The following is a 6,000-nucleotide window of genomic DNA, read 5'->3' on the forward strand; positions in this document are numbered from 1 at the left end:
TTTAGCAACTATCAGTTATGTCATAGTTGTGTTGAGAGGGAGTCAGAGCTCCAAGTGTTAATAGAAAGCACTGAAGGTCAAATTGTTATACATACTGAAAGGTGGCTAAAGCCAGAGATATCAACTGAATTTTTTACAAATGATCTAATGGTGTTCAGGAAGGATGGGTTAAATAATATTGGTGGTTTGCTGTTTGTTGCTGTCAGAAATAGTTTATCTTGTAGTGAAACTGAATTGTATACTTCCTGTGAGTTAGTACGGATAGTGGTTGTATTTGACAACCAGAATAAATTAATAATTCCTTCCTTTTACTGACTCCCCAACTCATCTGATTCAGTTGCTGAACAGTTCAAAGAAAACCTGAGTCTCATATCGGATAGGTAGCCCACTAATTCATTATAGTTAATGGTGACTTCAATCTACTCTCAATATGTTGATGAAAACATGTGTTAAAGTTGGTGGTTGATCCAAAACATGCTCCAAAATCAAACTACATGCTTTCTTGGAAAATTCTTGTGAACAATTAGTTCAGGAGCCCACTTGAATTGTGAATGGTTGTGAAATGAAAGTTGACTTCTTAGTAACAAATAATTCTGAGCAAATAGAAAGAATAATGACAGATAGAGGTATTAGTGACCACAAGGTTATAAGACTCAGAACTCTAAGCACTCAAATCCACTAAGAATGAACACAAAATACATCTATTTAAGAAAGGAGATTAAAATTTGTCTGATACCTTGCTAAGAGATGGTCTCCACTCCTTCCAAACTAACTATGTAAACATAGACCAGATGTGGCTTAAATTCAAAGAAATAGTATTGGCAGCAATTGCGTGATTTATACCAAATAAAAAGACTTCAACTCAAGTTGCATGTCTATGAAGTATCATCTCATTTGTGCGACTTGATTTGTGAATTCCTGTCAGAAAGGTCACAGTTCAAAATAATCGTTGGGAAGTCATTGAGTAAAATAGAAATGACACTTGACATTCCCCAAAGAAGTGTTATGGGATCTCTGATGTTCATAATCTACATAATCATTCAGGAAACAATTTCTGTCACCCTTTAAGACTATTTGTAGATGATGCTGTCATTTAGTAATCTCATCAGAAGATCAAAACCAGTTTCAAAACAATTTAGACAGGATATCTGTATGATGCAGAAAGTGGCCATTAATTCTAAGCAAGGAAAAATGTGAGGTCATCCACATGAGTAATAAAAGGAATACATTAAATTTCATTTACAGGATAAGACAAACAAATCTAAAGGCTATTAATTCAACTAAAAGTCTAAGAACTACAGCCACGAACACCTTAAATTTGGATGATCACGTAGACAGTGTAGTGGAAAAGGCAAACGATATACTGCATTTTATTGGGAGAATACTTAAAAGATGCCACAGGGCTAGTAAAGAGACTGCCAATACTATACTTCTCTGTTCTCCACTAGAGTATTGCTGTGAATTATGGGGTCCTTAGCAGGTGGGTGGAGATCTCTTCTGAACAGCACATTGCAAGGTATCCCAGATAAGCACAATAATGTTCATATCTGGGGAGTTTGGTGGCCAGTGGAAGTGTTTAAACTCAGAAGAGTGTTCATGGACTCACTCTGTAGCAATTCTGGACCTGTGGGGTGTCACATTGTCCTACTAGAATTGCCCAAGTCCACCAGAATGCACAATGGACATGAATGGATGCAGGTGATCAGACAGGATGCTCACATGTGTGTCACCTGTCAGAGTCATATCTAGATGTATAAGGGGTCCCATACCACTCCAACTGCACACACTCCACACCATTGCAGAGCCTCCATCTGCTTGTACAGTCCCTTGCTGACATGCAGGGTTCGTGGATTCATGAGGTTGTCTCCATACCTGTACATGTCCATCCACTCGAAACAATTTGAAATGAGACTCGTCTGACCAGGCAACATGTTTCCAGTCATCAACAATTCACTGTCAGTGTTGACAAGTCCAGGCAAGGTGTAAAGCTTTGTGTCATTCAGTCATCAATGGTACACAAGTGGGCTTTCGGCTCCAAAAGCCTATACCAATGATGTTTCATTGAATGGTTCTCATTCTGACACTTGTTGGTGGCTCAGCATTGAACCCTGCAGCAGTTTGTGGAAGGGCTTCATTTCTGTCACACTGAACAATTCTCTTCAGTCATTGTTGGTCCCATTCTTGCAGGATCTTTCTCTGGCCTCAGCGATGTTGGAGATTTGATGTTTTACTGGATTCCTGATATTCACAGTAAACTCTTGAAATGGTCATACTAGAAAACCCCATTTCATCACTATGTTGGAGATGCTGTGTCCCATCACTCATGCGCTGACTATAACACCAAGTTCAGACTCACTTAAATGTTGATAACCTGCTATTGTAGCAGCAGTAACTGATGTAACTGCACCAGACACTTGTTGTCTTCTATAGGTGTAGCCGACCATAGCACCATATTCTGCCTGTTTACATATCTCTGTATTTGAATGTGCATGCATATACCAGTTTCTTTGGCACTTCAGTGTATGTCCATACATGTCAAGTTTGACACCCACAGTATAACAGTTACATTTATTTGTTCTTGATAATTACCAATGTGTTGTCCGCCCCTGGTAGCTGAGTGGTCAGTGCGATAGAATGTCAATCCTAAGGGCCCGGGGTCAATTCCCGGCAGGGTTGGAGATTTTCTCCACTCAGGGACTGGGTGCCGTGTTGTCATAATCATCATCATTTCATCCCCATCGTCGTGCAAGTCACCGAAGTCGCGTCAAATTGAAAAACTTGCACCCGATGAACGGTATACCCGACGGGAGGCTCTAGTCACACGACATTTACATTTTACCAATGTGTTGACAGTCGTTGTTCCACAGATCTCATACTTCAGTGTTACGTGTAGCTACCTGTCTAGCATACAGCAGTGTCTCAAATAAAGCCTATGTCTTCATAAAAAGTTACATGGTGATAAATGGGTAGTGCCTCATTCTTTTATATATTGTGGTATTCTCTAAACAGAGTCTCAGCTCTGAAAATCTTTGGTGGGTAGATATTGCTTAGCAGGGGAAGCCAGTAGACAGGATTTGGTATGATTGCACGAATAATCATGTGCATCATGTTGAGCTGTACATTGATGAGGTTGGTATGACAACTACTTGTATTACACCATACTGAAGCACATCACTCAGCAGCCAAAAAAAAAGCAGTGCAAAGTCTCCATTGAAGCCCCCAGGTTGTGCCACACAGTCTCTGAATGATGTTGTTGTGAGTTTTAATCTTGGCTGATGTGTTTTCCAGATATTTTGTAATAAAATAGAGTGCAATGAAGTGTAATGGCAAGATACTTGGGGTAGCAACCTACAAATTAGCATGTTTGTTTTTAAGCTGAAATGCACAACTCTTGCTCTGAATGTCACTGGGATACAGTTTACATGTTTTGAAATATTAGTTAAGGACTGCTAAGTCTTTTGTTAGTGTTCCATCTGACTGACAAAGCCCTTTTAATTAACAAGCCAGAACAACGTTATCGGAATAGCAGAATTTCATTGAAGCCATGTTTGGAAGGTCAGAAATATAAAGCCTGACAGGAGAGGTACAAGAACTGATGCCTGTGGCAGACCATTATTTAGTTTTCATATCAAACTTCTATTTTTCCGCGAAGCAAACCTGAAAGTAGCAATTACTTATCATGCTATTAAAAAGAGATAAAGGTTGTATGAAGCTGTCACCACAGGTTTGGTTAGGCCTAAAACCCGCTTGTTCTATTTGAATGTATCCTAAAATAAACCCATCAATTCTGTTGTAAATGTCTTTCCAGGAGCTTATACATGCAACTAAGCAGGGAAATTGGGCGAGAGTTCTGGGGGAGATTCAGCGATTTGTTAGGTTTTAAGATTTCCACAATTTTTGTATTTTTCAGTTCCTTGGAAAGCATTTCTTTATCAAAATAATAGAGAAGAACTTAATCAGATAATGTTTGACATTTTTCCCTTGGATGGGTTAAAAATTCTGGATTTATGTTATCAGACCCCTGGGCTTTACCACTTCTAACTTCTGCTAAAGCTACCTCTACTTCATCTAAGGAGTGTGGGGAACAGATTTCTTATCTCTTTTTGATCCTGATTTTTTATATCTGAGCAATCTGGATGTATTAACAATATGGTTAGCAGTATGACTGGCTGAAACACCAGGCTTTTGATCATGTTTATTAAAGGAGCCACCCGATTTATGGGGCAGGGACCAAACCTTCCCACTTTAACATTTTTCTACCATTCAGACCAGTGCACTTTCCTTGCATTATTGAGATTATGGAGAAGTTAATTTGCAATGTCACTGTCTCCATTTCTGTTAAACTGTTAATATAGGTGTTCACATCTTCCATCCCACACTGGGATATATTCTCTCCTATATCCATGAGGAATATGTTTCTTAACAGATGCAAGAACAGCTTCAACAAAACAGCTGTAGCTCTGGAGTTCTGGTGGAATGAAACAAATATATTTTTCCAGGTGGTCTGAGAAACCCTGCCAAATTGTCTCTCTAAAATTCCATCTAGGTCATGGCACTGATGTAACCAGTGGGATGGATAAGCCAATATTGAGAATAACAGTCCTGTGTTGGCTATATGGGAAGTCTGTCAAGACTTTTCTTGATGTAGGAATTGGTTGGTCTTTATGGTCATCAGAGACAAAACAGATGTGCAGGTTTATATATGGTCTCTGTGCTATGCAGCTGATCTAAATGTATCCAAATCCTTGGTGTCAAAAACTAATCAAATATTGTTATTTTTAGCCCAATCAACAAGTGCTTTACGACAGTTGTTCTGTGGATACTTCCACTGTTCATGGTGGCTGTTAAAATCACCAGCATATACTGATGATAGGTGAATAGTAATTGATTGAGCATTTGGTGGCCACTCTACATTAGGTGATTTGTAGATATTATAGGTAGAGAGCTCTTCAAGCTTTCTTCAAATGTTATGAATTTCATCAGCTGTATTTGCTGAAATTAGGAGTGTGTGATCAATGTTAGCTCTAACATAATTAGCAACACCATAAACACTTTGGAAGTTGTGCCAATAATCTCATAGCCATATAATCCTTCTTCTTTTACAAAAATCTTCTTCATTTGATGCATGTGTTTCCTGGATTGAAACTGCTTCAGTATTACTACTTAAGGGGACTGGTCCGTGAATAATAGGGGAAACCTTGAAAAAACTGTCAGTTTTCTAAACAGTGTAACTCAAAGAATAAGATTAGTAAGCGCTTATAATGCTTACCATCTTTTAAGACATCCTTTGGGAGCATTTTTATGTATGAACTACACCTTCAGCTCTCACACTTTTTTTAGTTGCATTTTTTTTGTTGCAAGTAAAATAAACCATTCTAATTATTATGTACATCATAGGTACACATTACTCAAACAAACAAAGTAGGAGGTTTATTTTATTCCTGCAAGTTCTTTACAGTATTCTCTTTAAAACAGACTATTGAAAAGATGGTGCTGTCATAAATTGTGGTTCAAATTTTTTTTAAGTATAATATCAAAGATTTTGGAAATGAATTCAGGGTTTCCCTTCAAAAAAGCATTTAATTTTCAAAGTTAAGTCACAAGAGTAGTGTACTTTTTATTTAAGCATGTTTTAGCCAGAGTGCACCAGATCATGAAATGATTTAACTTTCGGGAAATCCAAGTTAAAGTTAAAACATGCTTTTTCTGTTAAACTTGCATGGGTCTAATGCATCCCAATTCCATATTCATCTTGTTTTCTGTGTTGTTCTTCCTCCCTTCTCTTTTGCACATTTCTTCTTCTCATTGTGGCTTCTTTGGTGGCTTCCAACACTGATTTTTCTGCTTCAAAGAGTCTCCTTTGGTCAATGGCTAATAGAGCTTTATGCATATTTAGTCCACTAGGCACTCCCATCAATTCCATAACATTAAGCCTTGACACTGCACCATCACTGAAAAATAAAACAGCATCTAGCACACCTATTTTCGAAGTATTTAGTC

Source organism: Schistocerca gregaria, chromosome X (assembly GCF_023897955.1).
Source record: "Schistocerca gregaria isolate iqSchGreg1 chromosome X, iqSchGreg1.2, whole genome shotgun sequence".
Taxonomy (NCBI): domain Eukaryota; kingdom Metazoa; phylum Arthropoda; class Insecta; order Orthoptera; family Acrididae; genus Schistocerca; species Schistocerca gregaria.